Source organism: Anomaloglossus baeobatrachus, chromosome 4, assembly GCF_048569485.1.
Source record: "Anomaloglossus baeobatrachus isolate aAnoBae1 chromosome 4, aAnoBae1.hap1, whole genome shotgun sequence".
Classification (NCBI taxonomy): Eukaryota; Metazoa; Chordata; class Amphibia; order Anura; family Aromobatidae; genus Anomaloglossus; species Anomaloglossus baeobatrachus.
In genome coordinates, this window is record NC_134356.1 from 377,458,041 (window position 1) to 377,478,689 (window position 20,649).

A 20,649-nucleotide genomic window follows, 5' to 3' on the forward strand; every position below is an offset into this window, starting at 1 on the left:
CTCTTATTGCAAAGTATTGTTCTTAAACCAAGTTACAAATTTTTAGAAAGATTTGCTTGTCTTGTCAAACGCTCTCAAACCAAGTTACTCTTAATACAAGGTTCCACTGTATATATATATATATATATATATATATATATATATATATATATATATACAGTACAGACCAAAAGTTTGGACATACCTTCTCATCTCTAGAACAACTATTAAGAGGAGACTTTGTGCAGCAGGCCTTCATGGTAAAATAGCTGCTAGGAAACCACTGCTAAGGACAGGCAACAAGCTGAAGAGATTTGTTTGGGCTAAAGAACACAAGGAATGGACATTAGACCAGTGGAAATCTGTGCTTTGGTCTGAAGAGTCCAAATTTGAGATCTTTGGATCCAACCACCGTGTCTTTGAACAAAAGGTAAACAGATGGACTCTACATGCCTGGTTCCCACCGTGAAGCATGGAGGAGGAGGTGTGATGGGGGCTTTGCTGGTGACACTGTTGGGGATTTATTCAAAACTGAAGGCATACTGAACCAGCATGGCTACCACAACATCTTGCAGCGGCATGCTATTCCATCTGGTTTGCGTTTAGTTGGACCATCATTTATTTTTCAACAGGACAATGACCCCAAACACACCTCCAGGCTGTTTAAGGGCTATTTGACTAAGAAGGAGAGTGATGGGGTGCTTCACCAGATGACCTGGTCTCCACAGTCACCAGACCTGAACCCAATCGAGATGGTTTGGGGTGAGCTGGACCACAGAGTGAAGGCAAAAGGGCCAACAAGTGCTAAGCACCTCTGGGAACTCCTTCAAGACTGTTGGAAAACCATTTCCGGTGACTACCTCTTTAAGCTCATCAAGAGAATGCCAAGAGTGTGCAAAGCAGTAATCAAAGCAAAAGGTGGCTACTTTGATGATCCTAGAATATAAGACATATTTTCAGTTGTTTCACACTTTAAGTATTTCATTCCACATTCTTTAATTCATAGTTTTGATGCCTTCAATGTGAATCTACAATTTTTAGAGTTATGAAAATAAAGAAAACTCTTGGAATGAGAAGGTGTGTCCAAACTTTTGGTCTGTACTGTATATATATATATATGCATTATTGGAATATTTTTTTTCACTTTTTGTTCTTTATTTTCAGGGTTTTTTTTGTGGTTTTTAAATAATAATATTTGTATAATTGATTTTGGTTTTTTTTACTTTTTTTAAAACTTTTTTACTTTCCTATATGGGACATTAACTTTTATTGCTCTTATCACTTGTATAATGTATTGCAATGCACCAGCATCGCAATACTTTATGCCTGTCAGTGGCTTGTCTATCAAGCTGACGATCATGATTAGGGATGAGTTAACCCAAATGGTAATATTCGAGGTTCATAATGGACACTGGGTGTCTGAGGTTTGAACTTGAACACGGACTTTTAAAAAAAGTCAGTGTTGAGTTTGGTTACTGTTCATATACCAATAAAATTTGTTGAAAGGTTGCAGTGCAGCCAAATAACAAGCTTTATTGCATGCAGAAGATGACTATATACTCCTGCGAACCATTTTTGATAACCATACAAAGTAAATTAGATGGCTGTGGGCTGCTATTATCAGGTTGTGAAGGCCCATTGTCATTGGGCCCTTCCCAACCTAAAAATGACAGCCAATTCTAGTGTATTACTCGGCTCTTCCTGGTTCCATTGGTGCATTGGCAATCTGATTAATACTTATGGGGTTCATATTAGCTGTGAATTGACAACTGATATCAAGCCCTGGAGTTAATAACAGAGAGGTGTCTATCATACATTCCCATTACTAACCTGGCAAGTATAGAGTTTAAAAACACACATACAAGGAAAAAAACAACTTCCATGGGTCTGCTCATCCCTAGTCATGACTTCATCATGATGACCTCAGGTTGCTATGGCAACTATTAGGCCCCCGTGATCATGTCACGGGTGTCTCAATAGTCTCCAAATAATGCAATCACTATGAATCGCAGTATTTAGGGATTAAACAGCCAGAGGCAGTTCCTCTCCCGGCTATGAGAGACGGGGCATGGCTGTCATGTAAGCCAGCTACCCGTATGTCATAGGTCGGGAACCCCTTATGTTATAAGGCGTGAAGGAGTTAAACTTGGAATCAAACTAGTGACTCAATAATCTCCTACTTACAGTTTGCAGGAGATTTAAAATGGCTTTTATACTGTCTCATGAAAATTAAGGAATTAACCCCTTCACCTCTGACCCTGTTTTCATCTTTCTGGAGAGGCCAATTTTTTAAATTCTGACCAATGTAACTTTATGTGGTAATAACTGTGCAACACTTCAACATATTGCAGTGATTCTGAGACTGATATTTTGTGACATATTGCACTTCATGTTAGTAAATTGAGGTCAATATTTTTTGCACTTTTGTGTAAAAATATTTGGGAATTTTGGCCAAAATTCTCAGCTTTGCAATTTTCAAACGTTTATTTTTTATGCCCTTAAACCAGATTGTTACTGTATATCACACAAAATAGATAATAAATAACAAGTATCACATGCCTCATTTGCATAAGCGTTATATTTGAAACATAGATTTTGCTGTTAAGAAGTTATAAGGATTAAATATTATCGATAGTGATGGACAGGCGTGTTCAGTACTCGATCAAGCATCAGGGTGCTTGAGACGCTCAATACTCTATTGAGTATTCTGGTATTTGGGCGCCATGCTTGAGTCCTCACCCGCATGTTTCCTGGCTTTTTTTCAGCCATTAAACATGCAAGTATTGAATGCCAATCATGGTGATCATGGCCAATCACCCAATCAATACTCTTGGGTGTCAGCAGAGTGTACCCACTGGGCTACAGTACTGGTTCACCTGAAGGGCGTAACTAGGCGCACACTTGGTTTTCATCAGAGCCTCTGATCGTGAGTATGAACTAAGCTGCCAGTAGCCACCAGATGCTACTCGAGGAGACATGGTACTGTGAAAGCTGGCCATAAATGTCAGGGTAAGAACACGGACAGTCTCTGATGATCAGGAGCAGCTGGAATAGCTGATGCTGACTGGATGGTAGGGACTGGCAGGTATGGAGTATTTGGATGTGTGAAGCCCAGTCGTCGCCCCAGGGACATCAATCCACCTTTAGGGACGCCACAAGGTCTTCTTTAGTATATGGTAAGGCAACAGGTATGTTGATTTTAGTATAATATGTGTCGTGACGCCACTCACGGTTTGCGGTCAGGGATATGGGTGACCGCCACTGCAAATTTAACGAGCATCTGGGACTGATGGAGTCTGCAGTCGGATGGTGAGGCCTCCTGTGAGTGAGGCTGGCCCCAGGGGCTCGACTGTGTAGAGTAGTGGGTCCAGGAATAATCCAGTCAGAGTCCAAAATGTCTTTCAATGGATCTTTACTCACTTTAGTTGTTTTTGTGAGGTACCCGGGCGATGCTGAGATTAACCAGGTTGAAACCAGGAGCTCCTTCAGGCCAGTCTAAGGGTAACCATTAACTCGCCTTCCTTGCACTTCTTTGTTCGGATAACCCCTGACTTGAAGTACCGTGGGGTTCATCCAGGGAGTCACTACTTCCTTTGCTCCCTTTTTGGCCCGTTTGCTGGCAGCGTGGACCAAGTGAGATGGCTCCAGGCTCAATCCCCTTATGGGCCCCCTCGTTGCTGCTGAAGCTCGGACTCTAGATGGTTGGTGAGGGACTTGTAGTTCCCCTCACCGGCAGGTTTAGCAAATCAATAAATGAACGTCTACTCTACGGACCTGTTCCCCATGTGTGCCTAGTCACCAGGAGTCCCCGTACTCGACCGACTCTCTCTCTTTCTTTCTGAATGACTGGTAACCGTTCTCCCCCGCTAACGGCTAATTCACGTGCAGGGTCTGACTAGTGTGAGCGCACGTCTGCGTCTCCTAGCAACCGCCGCTCACCACTACCAGACTGGCTCGCTCCCCTCCTTTCCTTTCTGCCTCTGCATCTTAGCTCCCAGGCCTTCCACTACACCCCTTGATGAGATGTGTAGGCAAGCCCCCTCTTGAGACTATCCAAGGGTTACCTCTAAAGGTGTGGGAGACCTGGTTGCTATGTGTCTGTGCATACACACCCTTTTCCAGCCTTTAGGATTATCTGGAAGTACTGCCCCAGCATGGGTGCAGCACTCAGTGGTGCCTGACCAGGTCAGGGGCGCCACAGATGACAAAAAAAAAATCAAAGCGGTGAAAAACAGATATCAACGGGCTCAGCGTGGATTCAGCCTCTGAGGTAGGTTAAATTTTTGTGGTCGGTGTAGATGGCAAATGGATGCACCACTCCCTCAAGTAGTTATCATCACTCCTCCAGAGCCAACTTGATTGCAACAGTTCTCAGTCCCCAATGGAGTAGTTGTGCTCAGGAGCAGAGAAATCCCTGGAGAAAAAACTGTAGGTTACCATCTTACCAAAAGTAGACTTGTGCATGAGGACCGCATCGGCCCCGGAGGATGAAACATCCACTTCTAGGAAGATCTGCCTGTTAATAGACCTGAAGGGTCTATGCAGCACCTGAGCAGAAAAGAAGGCTTGCTTGAGGGTTGTAAGCGCATTCTATCCATCAGGAGTCCACATCTTAGGATACTACTCCTTGTGGATCAGGGCCATGATGGGAAGAATCTGGGATGAAGATTACCAGATGAACTGGCAGTAATAATTGGTGAAACCAAGGAATCACTGATCGCTTTTACTCTTTCAAGAAGAGGCCACATCTAGACCACTGACACCTTCTCCGGATCCACCTTCAAGCCTTTGTCAGAGATTATGCACCCCAGGAAAGGTAGACCATTCAAAGAGGCACTTCTTAAATTTGGCATATAAGTGATTCTCCCTTACTCTCTTTAGAACCAGACAAACAATCCTATGTGTGACAGATCAGGATAGAACACAAGAATGTCATTCGGGTACACCACCATGCATGAATAGAGCAGGTCTTGGAAGATATTGACGAATTCCTGGAAAACCGCTGGAGCATTTCTGAACCTGAATGGCATTACCTAATTTTCATATTGGCCGTCACTGGTATTAAAGGCAGTTTCCCACTCGTCACCCAACTGTATACGGAAAAGATTGTATGCACCCCAGAGGTCGAGCTGGGAGAAGATCCTGGAACCATGGAGGTGGTCAAACAATTCTGGTATAAGAAGCAGTTAATAGGTATTCTCGATTGTGATTTGGTTGAGTCCTCTATAATCAATACAGGAGCTCAGGGAACCATTCTCTTTCTTTACAAAGAAGAACCGGCTCTGGCCGGTGAGGATGACTTCTGGGTCAATCCTCTTGCCAGATTCTCATTGATGTATTTTGGACATGAATTGGGTCTCTGCCTGTGACAGAGGGTAGATACGGCCAAGTGGCGGGGTGCCACTGGGAAGTAGGTTGATAGGGCAATTGTCCGGCCTATGTGTCGGCAGTGTCTCAGCCTCCATGTCAAAGACATCCACATAGGCCCAACAGGCGGACAGCAGACCTGAAAGATTAAGGGCATCAAAGGCAATCAGAAAGGGAGAACTGAAATGAGACATTTTTCATGACAGGACTGGCCTCATCTGAGCACATCTCTGGATCTCCAGTCCAATACAAGCTTGTGCATCTGAAGCCACGGCAGACCCAGTAGCAGTGGGTGCAACAGTCCTGAAGCTCATAGAAATAAATCTTCTTTGTGTGCAGCATTGCCACCTAGAGTTCAATTTGCTTGGTGATGAACATGATAGCCTCGAACAGAGATCTTCCCTCCATAGACGACACTGCTATGGGAACTTTAAGTCATTGGATGGGAATTTTATAGTGATCCACAACGGTCTGTTGTATAAAGTTTCTTGCAGTACCGGAGTCCAGATAGGTTGGCTTGGTGAATTGGGTGCTGCCACAAGATACAGACACACATATGGATAAGGATGGAGAGGACTTGCTCTCACCTAGGCAAGCCTCACCTATGAACCTTAGGCTTGGAAGTCTCCTGGCTTTTTAAGATTGAAACATATCAGATGACTAGCACTTCCGCAGTAGAAGCACTCCTATTCTGTGAGATGGTCCTTCTGATGGGACTTTTTCAGATGCACCTGCTCCACCTCCATGGGCTAAAAAAAAGTATTGGGGACCGCGAGTCATGGCACGATGGGTCTCTGGAACGTAGGAGCCCGCTGCAATGACCTCCTCTCTCTATTCGCCTCTCTAGAACATTCTTGGTAACTGGGATTGATGTGGATAGCCAAAGGTACCAGATGATTCAGGGAAGAAGGCACATCCCGACCAGCAAGTTCATCATTGATTCTACCAGACAGTCCTTCCCAGAATGCAGCCACCAGTGCTTCATTACTCCAGCCCAGTTTGGAGGACAGGGTACGAAAATGAACAGCATACTGGCCTACTGTGAGACTCACCTGGCAAAGTATTCCACAAGCCCGGTTGAACCTCTTCAGCAGGATATTTGCTCCTTAGACTCAAGGAGAAAATATCCTGCTGAAGAGGTTCTACCGGGCTTGTGGAATACCTTGCGGAGCGCCTCTAGAAAGGTTTGCAGGTTCAGGACAATAGGATCACTTCTCTCTCATAGTTTTAAAGTTTGTCCTGATTTTTCGAACCCAAACATCTGTGGGTTCACCCATCTCTATACAGAAACAGCACAGCTCCTCTCTCACTGAAAGGAGCTGGCTGCTTCTATGCAGGGCAGGTACCGGGCCCTCAACCGTTCCGGGCCAGGTTGCTGTTGCAACGTCTGCGACCGCGATCGTTACGCCCCTGCTTACTACCTCTTCACATCAAATTGGGTCTTATGAAACAGTTTGTTAAATCTGTACCAAATGATGGGGAATGCTTCAAACACCTGTGCCCCAAGGTACCAAGCCTCTGAGGCCAATTAGAAAGAGGGAGTTTTTGTTGGACCCAACATACGTTAACTTTGATCTGATTCCTTGTTTCCAACGCCCATGAATAAAACGGAAAGATAAGTGTGAGATACATTTAAAGATGTGGTGCATACATTTTTGGGAAATTACAAAGATCCAGATTACAAAAATATTGTATTCATGGATTGCTAACTGCATTTAAAGCTACCTTTCACATTAAAAAAGGACAGTTAATTTTTGGATGGCTTATGTAAAGCTATTGCTTATTCATGTAGCAATGCTTACACTTGCCAAACAGTGATTGTTGCAGCCAATTGTGTGAGAATGTTACGGCATTATTCAATTTGCACCACCTGTCTATAAACAACAGCAATTAATGCCTCTTTCCCACCCTCCCTTAAAGAGATAATTATTTTATTATTTATACAATTTAGTTAGTCTACAAAGTCCAATACTGCAGTGTGTTTTTAAACATGCTGATGGTTACTTCTGGTTACCAACCGCTTTCCCCTAGCCAGATAGGGATTTGATCACTAAAAAGGACTACAAAGCTCAAAACATGGTCTATTGACTCCAAAATGAATTCACAGTGTTCTACACATTTTTCATGCGTTAATCGCTTTTTAATTTGTAATTCCTGAATTGAACTCTTGAGAGATTTGATGAATTCTGATCTCAAAAGATCCGCTCTTCTCTAATGGGTACACGTTATATCTAGGCAAAAACACAAATAGAACACGTATGTGAAAAATGCCTTCCTTAATGAGGCCTTATAAAGAGACTCTTGAGGCTGTGTACTTAAAAACATTTTACTACGTAGAAAAACACAAAAACGTTGAACACATAAGATGATGATTATTTTTACATGCAGCAGCTGCAGGTGTTCAGAAGAAGATTATTACATTTCATCTTTTTAGGTGAGACTTTCTTACAAAGTTTAAATACATTCTCATTAACATCATAGCTTCAGCTTCAGAGCAATGATGTACTGAGCCACAGCTGTGATTTATAGTCTTCACTGTTTGAGTTTTGGCCCTATTGTGATAATAAAGTGCTTCTTAGTACAACTCAAAAGCCATCATCAAACACATCCATTGTCTAATTAATTCATGTTATAGTCTAGAATGGAAACCAAAATGTACACCTCATTTGGAAGGTCAAGCATATCAATTTAAATTACTTTTTTGTTAAAGAATGAATTTTAAAGCTATATATCCTTTACATTTCTTTGCACAAAATGTATATGATATGGAGTATCATTAATAATTTGCACAAAATAAAACCAATAATGCAGATACCATTGAAATCAATGGTGGAGGAGGGAGCCAAAGAATCCCTACATCGCCAATTAGCCTGTACATCTGAGGCTGAATTCAGCAGGCACAATCTAGTAATGCCAGTGCCTCAGAACACATTCTGCGGAGGCCAGAACTGCATACTGAGGGATCACTGCAAGATGATTTGTTTTTTAAAAAATATTTTAACAGTCATTTTTTGTGGGGGCCCCTTACTTTATATAAGGAAGCTGTGGGGCCCTTAAAATTATTCCCCAATACTGTATATGGGGACCTGGTGGGGCCCCACCTCTGTATATAGGGAGATATGGGGACCACATACTGTATAAAGAGCAGTGGGGCCCTATACTATAAATGGAGGAACTTTGAGCCCCATATTAGTATATAGGGAGCTATGGGCATCTCTTACTGTATAGAGGAAAGCTGTGGGGAACCCCTACTAAATAGAGAGAGGTAGGGGCCATCATACTTTATACAGCTGTGGGTTCATCATATTGTATATCGTGTAGCCATAAGGGGCCATCAAAATATATTATTAGTCGTGGGGACATCATGCTGTTTATCGGGAGCCGAAGGAACATCATACTTTATAGAGGGAGCTAACAGGACATCACAATATTTACAGAGTAGCTATGGAGGCTTCATACTGTATATAGGGGATGTGGGTTTTATGGTACTCTAAAGAGGGGGGTGTGGGGTCATAATACTGTGCATAGGGAGCACTGTGAACATTATAATGTCCATGGCAAGCTGTGGGGCCAACACACTGTTTAAAGGAGAGCTATGGTAGCTATTACACTGGTGTATAGGGAGTTATAGGGCAAATATTGCTGTAAACTGCACAATTATTAAGCAAACTGTATTTTTGATTATTTTATTATTGAACAACTACAATGCTGTCGGTCAATTCAAACAGTTAGTAAATCTGGAACCTGAATATATAAGTAAGTAAAATTGAGGTTTTGTCTTTATTAGAATATCTATGTGTGCAGAATTATTGGGTAACTATTAGTGTGCAGAATTATTACATGAAGAGACAAAATCTAGCTCACAAATAATGCCCAAGACCAATTCCATCCGGAACACAAATAGTGTCACTGCTCAAATACTTGAAACTGAAGCAAAGAGGAGAAATCCAGCTTCATAAAAAAAATTCTTTAGTGGTACATATAAAAATTCCAAATAGCATCCATTTTGGCTTAGAAGTAGTGATGAGTACCAAGTATAATGGAAGTCAATAGGAAACTTGAGGATTTTTCTGGAAGACCCTAACAGGAGGGCTGGGACGGCAGGAAAGTCATTTTTAATGGATGGAAACTGCAGTCAAAAGGAATGGGATCAGTATGAGGAAGAAGCCTGGATGCATTTTTGACTCTCATGTTGCTGCTGGGACCAATTTTGTACTACTACCCTTTTACAATCTTACAATAAGGGTAAGTGCACACAATTAGTTTTTATTCAGGCTTTCATGCAGTTTAATTTCGCAATTAATCCCGCACCTCTATTAACTTGTGTTTTTGATGCATTTCTGCACTAGGGCTTGATTCCAGCTGACACTACACAGCTGACATCAACCTCAACTACAATTACCCCTATTACCAAAGTATGAAAGCAATCAGGAACAGCCAAGGGCCAGAATTGGTGCATCTAACGTGATGTTCAACTTCTGGGGCAGCTACAGGTTAGTATTTTGAGGCTTTGAAGGACCCAAAACCATGGACACTCCCAGCTTGATAATATCAGTCTGCAGCTGTCTGCATTACCTTTGCTGGTTATCAAAAAAGGATGGAACCCATGTTTTGTTTTCATTTATTTATTTGGCTAAATAGCTCTACCTAGCTATCATCTATCTTTGGAAAAAAAGTTAGTGTGCACTCAACAGAGGATAGGGGTGCAAGCGGAAGGACATCCATGGCCCTAAAATCCGTATAGAAAATATTTGCTGCCCAATCCTTGGTTGAATACCAGTGATTTCAGGTGCAAGTACACACAATCAATAGGAAGGTGTGGGATATATACAGTTGGTGAGCTGCACACAATTTAACGTTTTGAGCTTTGACATAGTCTTGCTATGAGAATGACAGGAGTGCCTGCAGAGGTAGAGTCTCTATTGAGTTAATGTGGAAAACGTGCTAGAACAGACCAAGGACCTAAATAGTAGCATACATAATCACAGTGGTAGAATATTCATCTGAAAATGAAATGTAAAGTCTCTTCAAAATGACAATTGGAGCCATAAGGGTTAAAGCTTAAGTCCTGGAATGGTGTGCTCCCGCACCTTCATTTGCGCCTGATGTGATATGATTATCTTTGCATTCCTTTTATACATCCAAACCATTAATTTCAGTATTATTTTTTTTTCAATACATGTCACCCGGATGGCACGCGGATGACACACACACACACGGATAGCACACGGATAGCACATGGGTGACATCCACATGCACGCAGATAGATAGATTGACAAAATTAACTGTGCCACACATTTTTTTTGTGCGCATGTGGGAAGGGGCCTAAGGTAGTGAGACTGAGACCAAGGCTGAATACATGGACATGACTGGTTTAATATACAGAAGAACTCTTTGCAGCAGATACTGTGGTTGGGCATTTTATTTTATGACAATTTGAACATGCATTTTTTATATTTTGCAGGAAAGCCAATGGGAAAAATAAAGCCACGCCCAAAGCACGCTTAAGGCCGCTTTACACGCTGCGACATCGCTAGCATCAGCTAGCGATGTCGAGCGCGATAGCACCCGCCCCCATCGCATGGCCGATATGTGGTGATCGCTGCCGTAGCGAACATTATCGCTACGGCAGCGTCACATGGACATACCTGCTTTGCGACGTCGCTGTGACCGGCGAACTGCCTCCTTTCTAAGGGGGCGGTTCTTTCAGCATCACAGCGACGTCACATCAGCGTCACTGAACCGCCGCCCAATAGAAAAGGAGGGGCGGAGATGAGCGGCCGGAACATGCCGCCCACCTCCTTCCTTCCTCCTTTTCCGGTGGATGCAGGTAAGGAGTAGAGGTGAGCGAACCGGTCGCGGTTCGGCTCGAGTTCGGTTTGCCGAACGGGCGTCTCGTTCGAGTTCGGTTCGGCGAACGTTCGACGAACCGAACTCGAACCGCATAGGAAACATTAGGAGGCAATAACAAACACATAAAAACACATTATAAATGAACACATACAGTTAATAAACATTGCCATAACACTTACCGGTCCCCGCGATCCCTCCTGCACTCTGTCTCCTGCCGCTATTCCATCCGATGATCGCTGAATCCTCCCGGTAACCAGCACTGCCAGCAGTGATGCAGGACCTATCGTGACGTGAAAAATAGCCATGTGACCAGTCACGTGCCTGTTATCTCATTGGCTACAGACTGGTCACATGACTATGACGCATCATGTAGGACCTGTCATTGCATCTCTCTGTTACACGGTGCACATTTGTGTATCGCCGTGTACCGGCGACATGCTCTAGCTCGACTCCCCGCTCTGCTTCCCCGTTCCCTTAAGGTACCGTCACACTAAGCGACGCTCCAGCGATCCCACCAGCAACCTGACCTGGCAGGGATCGCTGGAGCATCGCTGCACGGGTTGCTGGTAAGCTGTCACACAGGCAGATCTCACCAGCAACCAGTGACCAGCCCCCAGCCAGCAGCACACGTGGAAGCGATGCTGCGCTTGGTAACTAAGGTAAATATCGGGTAACCAACCCGATATTTACCTTGGTTACCAGCGCACACCGCTTAGCGCTGGCTCCCTGCACTCCTAGTTACAGTACACAGCGGGTTAATTTAACCCGATGTGTAGTCTGGCTATGTGTGCAGGGGGCTGGCACTGGCAGCGTGAGAGTGGCGGACGCTGGTAACTACGGTAAACATCGGGTAACCAAGGAAAGGGCTTCTGGGTTACCCGATGTTTTCCGTAGTTACCAGTGTCCGCAGAAGCCGGCTCCTGACCGGCTGACACAGCAGGTCAATCACGGAGATCACCGTTGCCATAGCAACGCGCTTGGTAGCGGTGACGGGGACGTCCCACTACCAGCACGCAGCAGCACCGAAATCACGTGATCGGAGCAGCGTTGCTATGGCAACCCGTGCCACCGCTTACAGCCGGGAGCCTGTGGTCACTCTCACAGAGTGATTTCTGCACAGAGCACAGCGTCTTCCCCCATGCAGCTGTGCTGTCTGATGGAGCAGAGCTGCATGTGTTGAAGGGGAAAGAAGACAGAAGAGCAGGATCGTGGAGGGGTGACAGGGGGTAATAAAGATGGAGTCTCTAATGTGTCTGTGTATTTATTTCTATTAAAGTTTTTTTTCTCTGTGTGGTGTTTTTTTTTAACCCTTTATTGGAGATTCTTAATGGTCGGGTCAAACGTGCCTGACATTAAGAATCTCTGGCTTAATACTGGCTAGTAAAACAAAGCCAGTATTAACTCATGATTACCCAACAAGCCACCCGGCTCCAGGGCTGTTGGAAGAGTTGGATACAGCGCCAGATGATGGCGCTTCTATGAGAGCACCATTTTCTGGGGCGGCTGCGGACTGCAGTTCGCAGCAGAGAGGCCCAGAAACCTCGGGATAACCTGTGCTGTGGATTCCAATCCCCAGCTGCCTAGTTGTACCCGGCTGGACATAAAAACGGGGTGAAGCCTACGTCTTTTTTTTTTTTTTTTTAATTATTTAATAAAATTCATGAATTAATTAAAAAAAGGGCTTCCCTATATTTTTAGCTCCCAGCCGGGTACAAATAGGCAGCTGGGTGTTGGGGGCAGCCCGTACCTGCCTGCTGTACCTGGCTAGCATACAAAAATATGGCGAAGCGCACGTAATTTTTTTTGGCGTTTTTTGGCAAAAAAAATAAAAAATGCTTCCCTGGATTTTCCATTGCCAGTGAAGGTCACACCAAGCAGTGGGGGTTAGCAGCCAGTAGCTGCTTGGATTACCCTTAGCTAGCAATACAAAAAATGCAGCGGGAGCCCATATATATTTTTTTTAATTATTTATTTAAATAACTAAAAACAAAAATGGCTTCCCTGTATTTTGATTGCCTGACATGACAGTGCTGTAAAAATAAATCTTTAAAAAAAATGACGTAGCGCTCCGCGGTATTTTTGATTCTCATTGCAGATAAAGCAGACAGCTACGGGTTGCCACCCCCATCTGCCTGGCGTTACCTTGACTGGCAATCAAAATACAGGGAAGCCCATTAATTTTTTCTATTTAAAAAATAGTTAAAAAAAAAATGATGTTGGGTCCCCCCATTTTTGATAGCCAGCTAGGGTAAAGCAGACGGCTGTAGCCTGAAAACCACAGCTGGCAGCTTTACCGTGGTTGGGGATCCAATGTGGAGGTCACCCCAGGCTCTTTTTTTATAATTATTTTATAAATAATAATAATTACAAAAAAAAAGTAGGTTCCCCCCCAAATTGGATCACCAGCCAAGGTAAAGCGGACAGCTGTGGTCTGGTATTCTCAGGGTGGGAAGGTCCATAGTTATTGGGCCTTCACAGCCTAAAAATAGCAGGCCGCAGGCGCCCCAGAAGTGGCGCATGCACTAGATGCGCCACTCCTGGCGCTTCACCCCAGCTCATCCCGTGCCCTGGTGCAGTGGCAAACGGGGTAATAAATGGGGTTGATACTAGTTGTAAAGTCACCTGACATCAAGCCCAGCAGTTTGTGATGTCATGGCGTCTATCAGATACCCGACATCATAAACGGTCAGTACTAACAAAAAAAATCGACAAAAAAAATGTATTTGAAAGAAAACTCCCCAAAACATTCCCTCTTTCACAAATTTATTGTAAGGAAAAAACGGGAATGTATCCCCCATTTTCTAGGAGTGCTACCACCTCCATGTGAGGAGTGTGGGTGCAATGAATCTGCACCCACTCTCCCCGGGTCCACAGCAGCAGAGTCCATGTCGTAACGGTTGCTACCAAAGCTGCAATGCCCTGCTCATGAGGTAATGCCTAATCAGGAGAACTATTCTACATTTCCAAATATTGGTATTTGCTGATATTATTGCTATTCCACCTACTATATTTTGGGGATAGGATCTTGGAGATGGAATACCCCTTTAAGGTCAGTTATCCAGCTGATTGAATACTAAACAACAGAGCTCGCTGTTTAGATGTGTTTTCTTGTGGCGTATAACGGACTCTCATGTTTGGTAGTCATTCAGCAGGGCAACTATAAAATCAAATTCCTCCATTTGGAAATGTAGTATATAGCTCTCCTGATCAACTATGTTCCTTACCTCATGAGCAGGGCATTGCAGTAATAATAATAATTTAGTCATTTAATTAGCGCTATTAATTCCATAGCGCTTTGCATACATTGCGAACACTGTCCCCATTGGGGCTCACAATCTAAATTCCCTATCTGTATGTCTTTGGAGTGTGGGAGGAAACCGGAGAACCCGGAGGAAACCCACGCAAACACGGGGAGAACATACAAACTCCTTGCAGATGGTGTCCTTGGTGGGAATTGAACCCAGGACTTCAGCGCTGCAAAACTGCAGTGCTAACCACTGAGCCACCACAAGACTGCAGTGCTAACCACTGAGCCACCGTGCCGCCCATTTAGCTTACAGATGCATAACCACCACTCACTGTGTCTGAACACAGGAACTTGAGCTGACAGCCGCTCTGTGCATGCGGCAGCGTCTATTGTGAAGGAGAGGGCCGCGGGGGATCAACGCTGCACAGGTACCGTGGGACACCGGGGAACACCGGTGGGGTTATAGGGGGTGACCTGGCAGGGCCTGGGGAGGAGTTTTCTGTCGCATGTGTCATGGCACATGTGACAGAAATCAGAGGAGTAGGGTGAATGCTGCCGGCGCGCTCCTGTGCGTGCAGCCATCTTGGATTTCTGGGAGGGCATCAGGGGGGGCACTTTGGCGACACCGGGGGAACGGAGGGGACCGGGGAGGAGATTTATCATGTTTGTTCATGCCAGATGGGAGATAAATAATTTTTTACTGACACTGTCATTTACTGTAACGTGATCATCGGTGTACGGTGTATACCTGTGATCACGTGAGCGGGGACCGGAAAAACCGTCCTGAATCAGGATCTCCTGGGTCTCAGCTACGCCCGAAACCCCGGAGATTTTCTGACGCTGGGGGGCGCTATTCACTTATTTCTGCCTGCTGTTTATAAACGGCAGATCAGAATAAGGCTACATTAACACGACTGATCCATTTTTGCAGTCTGCAAAAAACAGTCCAGTTTTTTTCACGGGTGCATCCGTGTGGCATCCGTTTCCGTTCCGTAGACGGTCCGTATGTCATCTGTTTGTCATTTCATGTGCCTTCTGTTTTTTTTGCGTACTGCAAAAAAAACTGAAGGAGGGAAAATACATAAATTTACCCAGGATCCATAGCTTCAACCTACATGAGGCGGTCACATGTTCACTCCAGTGCCATTTTCTACTGCTTTTCACAGCGTAGCGCGCTCTGGTGATTTTCTTGTGCTTGTACACTTCATATCAGTCTTTTCTGTCATTATAATGGCAGAAAGACACATAATTTCCCACTCTCCTGCATTTTGTAATTTTGCACCCTTTGGTGCCTTTCATGTGGCACTAAGGGGTGCTTAGCTCTGTATTTAGCCAAAAAAATGAAAAAAAAAATGACGTAGGGTTCCCCCTATTATTGTAGCCAGCTAGGGTAAAGCAGACGGCTGCAGCCTGCAGACCACAGCTGGCAGCTTCACCTTGGCTGGTAATCCAAAACTGAGGCACCCCACGCTGTTATTTTAAATTAAATAAATAATTAAAAAAACAAAACACGTAGGGGTCCCCCCAAAATTGGATCATCAGTCAAGGTAAAGCAGACAGCTGGGGTCTGATATTCTCAGACTAGGGAGGTCCATGGTTATTGGACTCTCCCCAGCCTAAAAATAGCAGGCCGCAGCCGCCCCAGAAGTGGCGCATCCATTAGATGCGCCAATCCTGGTGCTTCGCCCCAGCTCATCCCGTGCCCTGGTGCGGTGGCAAACGGGGTAATATATGGGGTTACTACCAGATGTGTAATGTCACCTGGCACTAAGCCCTGGGGTTGGTGAGGTCAGGCGTCTATCAGATACCCGACATCACCAACCCAGTCAGTAATAAAAAAAAATAGACGACAAACACATTTTTATTTGAAAAAACACTCCCCAATACATTCCCTCTTTAACCAATTTATTAGAAAGAAAAACAAATCCAGGTCTGGTGTAATTCAAGGAGTTGCCATGACGATCCACACTGTCCCAGTCAATGAAGAGCAGGATGTTCCCCATTGGCTGGGAGAGCAGTGCAGTGACCTGAGCTAACATCAATGGGTCAGCCCAGGTCACTGCAGGGGATAACAAGTGCTGCTGTCAGCGAGGTACATTACCTGCGCTGATCTCCTGCACACTGACTTCAATCATCTTCACAGCCAAGTATCGCGAGCGGCCCGTGACATCACCGCTAGTCAGTCTCGGGTCGGAAGCGAGAGAAGGTGATGTGACAAGCGGCGGCCATGGAGGACAGTGACAGCGCTGAGGTCGGGACTTCATCACTGCAGGTAAGCCGAGCGGGACCATGTGTGCAGAGTGCCAGGTGGGCGGAGCCTAGCGGGGTAATGTGTGCAGAGTGCCAGGTGGGCGGAGCCTAGCAGCGCCATGTGTGCAGAGTGTCAGGTGGGCGGAGCCTAGCGGGACCATGTGTGCAGAGTATCAGGTGGGCGGAGCCTAGCGGGATTATGTGTGCAGAGTGCCAGGTGGGCGGAGCCTAGCGGGGTAATGTGTGCAAAGTGCCAGGTGGGCGGAGCCTAGCAGTGCCATGTGTGCAGAGTGCCAGGTGGGCGGAGCCTAGCGGGGTAATGTGTGCAGAGTGTCCGGTGGGCGGAGCCTAGCGGGACCATGTGTGCAGAGTGTCAGGTGGGCGGAGCCTAGTGGGACCATGTGTGCAGAGTGCCAGGTGGGCGGAGCCTAGCATGGTAATGTGTGCAGAGGTCCACGTGGGCGGAGCCTAGCGGGGTAATGTGTGCAGAGTGCCAGGTGGGCGGAGCCTAGCAGTGCCATGTGTGCAGAATGCCAGGTGGGCGGAGCCTAGCGGGGTAATGTGTGCAGAGTGCCAGGTGGGCGGAGCCTAGCAGTGCCATGTGTGCAGAGTTCCAGGTGGGCAGAGCCTAGCGGGACCATGTGTGCAGAGTGTCAGGTGGGCGGAGCCTAGCGGGACCATGTGTGCAGAGTGCCAGGTGGGCGGAGCCATGTGTGCGGCGGAGTGCGAAGTGGGTGGAGCCTAGCGGGGTCATGTGGCGCTGAGGACGTCAGTGTCGTGGACTGCATGGCTGGGGACAGGTGAGTGTGAGTGTGTGTGTGTGTGTGTGTGTGTATGTATGTGTACATGCCGCGTGCTGGAGGGGGCGGAGCGAGCTGAGCGGGGAAGTGTCGGCTTCCTGCACACGTAACTAGGATAAATATCGGGTTACTAACCAAAGCGCTTTGCTTGGATACCCGATGTTTATCTTGGTTACCAGCTTGTGGCAGGCTGCCAGCAATGGCTCCTGCACACTGTAGCTGTAAAAAGCCCTGCTTTTTGCTGCTAGAACCGTTCTCAAACGTAACTAGAACTATCGAACTTTAGCAAAAAGCTCGAGTTCTAGTTCGATCTAGAACACCCCCCAAAATCACTCGAACCACGAACTAGAGAACCTCGAACCGCGCTCAACTCTAGTAAGGAGATGTTTGTCTTTTCAGCGGTGTCACACATAGCGATCTGTGCTGCCGCAGGGACGACAAACAACATCGTTACTGTAGCAGCAACAATAATTGGGAAGAGGTGGGCATGTCACCGATGAGCGATTTTTAATGTTTTTGCGACGATTTAAAATCGCTCATAGGTGTCACAGACAACGACATCGGTAAAGCGGCCGGATGTGCATCACAAATTCCGTGACCCCCAACGAGATCGCTTTAGCGATCTCGTAGCGTGTAAAGCCATCTTTAGTGATGAGGACAGATTTTTAAAATCAGACATATGTCACTTTATGTCGTAATAACTCTGGAATGCTTCATCACATTCCAGTGATTTTGAGATTGTTTTTTGTGATACATTGTACTACATTATGTTAATGGTAAATTTAAGTAGATATGTTTTGCATTTAATTATAAAAATATCACAAATTATAAAAATATTTTTAAAAATTTGCAATTTTCAATTTTGAATGATTATCACTTAAATGCAGATAGTCACAGCACACAAAATAGTTAATAAATTACATTTCCTATATGTCTACCTTACATAAACACCATTTGTCAAAGATCCTTTAATTTTCTTAGGATGTTAGAAGGTTTAAAAATGTAGCAACAATTTTTTATATTTTCAAGGAAATTTACAAAACTTATTTTTCTTGGGACCTATTTGGTTTTGAAGGGACTTCAAGGGACCTATAGCTTGGAAAATAAAAACCTGATACCATTTTAAAAACAGTCCTTCTCAACATATTCAAAACTGCTGTGAGGTAGTTTATTAACCCTTCCTGTGCATTTAAGGAATTAATGAAAAATTGCATGGCAGGAATGAAAAAAAATATTTTTACCACCTAAATGTTGCTAACTTCTCAACAGGCCACTAAAGCCACTAGAATCCAAGGCCATAATTTAGACTTGAATTGCTATGGCAACCATAAGGACCACACAATCATGATCTCTGAATGAGGACTGGGTTAACGAGGGAACCCCCACACTCTTGTTAACAATCCTGATGAGGTAGTCACTATTTACAGCAGTATCTAAGGGGTTAATTGGCCATGGTCAGTGACAACACCCATTGTGACTGATGCAGCAGCAGGTCAGCTATAGTGGACAGCAGTGGACAGCGGTGCTGCATTTTCACCCATTTGGGGATGCTATTCTCTTATAACTAAGGTCATTAAAAAGACATATTGCTGGTCTTTAAGGGGACCACCAGTGTTTTTTACAACAAATTGGCATGAAATACACCATGAAAAGCTTGGAGTCCAGCCTTGGGCATAAGAAAATAAGCAGACAATTCTTTTGTTTGCCCATTGCTTGAACTGCAGCAGGATTACTTTTATTCTTTGCAGTAAGTAGTCAGTGAACGATTTGACACTATGTGTCTTCTCGCTTATAACATGGTTACATGACTTAAATAGATTTTGAATCTCGCACACTGAAAATTTAGTACTATATGTCAGGAATGAGAGGGTCACTGGTAAAATGATTGTTATAAAGAACAAGAGCTATAATTGATATCATTTTTGACCATTATCTCTAATCTATTACAAAATGTCTATGTGGAAATTGTAGCGTGCAGTTCCAATAAATTTTCTGTAATGAAAAAATTCATCATTGGAAGAAACAGAAGATACAGCAGAAATTGAGTTTAATAATTCAGTAATGCAGCATGAGTTATAGATAGAAGATCCTTGTAGGCAATAAATATGGGAAATTCATTAGTACAAACTAAATGTCATTTATTTATTTCTGACTTTCCAAAAGTATTTAACTTCTTTAATTTAGCGACTTGAAAATATTAAACCACATTTATCTTAATGAAAAGTTTGATAATATCAATTAGGTGGTTAAGTATCATAAGAAAATTGTATGGTAATTGCAACATTGTACTATTACTCAACTAGAAAAAAGCACATCTGCAATTGAAAAAGTGTGAAATTTCTTTGAAATGGTCATAATAAGTGACAACCACAGGCTGGCTTTCATTCTGTGGCATAGTGGGAGCAGAGGTTGTAAAGTTGCATCTGAACCATGTACTCTGAGGAGCCCAAAGACCCCTCTCTCACATAAGAATGCTTTAAATTGGTAATGTGATTGTATCTATTTAAGGTGAATCAAATTCAAGTCAAATATATGAAATTCTCAAATTGCAGAAGATTGCATCAGTCACAATAGGTTGACCTCATACATGACTGTGCATGCTTCCTCGTAATGTCTTACAGATCTCACATCGCATGGTATAGCGCAGCCATTCATAATAGACTATCATAGCCGCCATTATAAGTCATTCATTGTCCAGCATCTCAACGTCATCAGTATCTACATCCTTGCCATGCAGATACCGATGAATATAATAAAGGAGGATAGAACTGTTGGCTCTTTCTTCCTCCATTAAGCCTGTTCCATTGAAACTTAGCACAGCAGATGTGAGAATGCTGAGTAGAACTGCACTAAACACACAGAAATGTATAGAGCAGTGCACTGGGAGAACAGGGGAGAAGTGAGTAGATTTTGTTTTCATTCACTAGGGAATAATACTGATTAGGGGCTGCAGAGGATCATACTGTGTGGGGTAACTGAGAAACCATTACACGAGGCAGGGGGATGTGAGGCCTATATACTCGGTGTAGCTATGCTTTGGGGTCCATTAAACTGTGTGTGCGAGGATTGTGGATATCATATTGATTTGGGGACCATGGGATTCATCATATTGTGTGTGAGTGGGAGCTGTGGAGACATCATACTGTTTGGGGG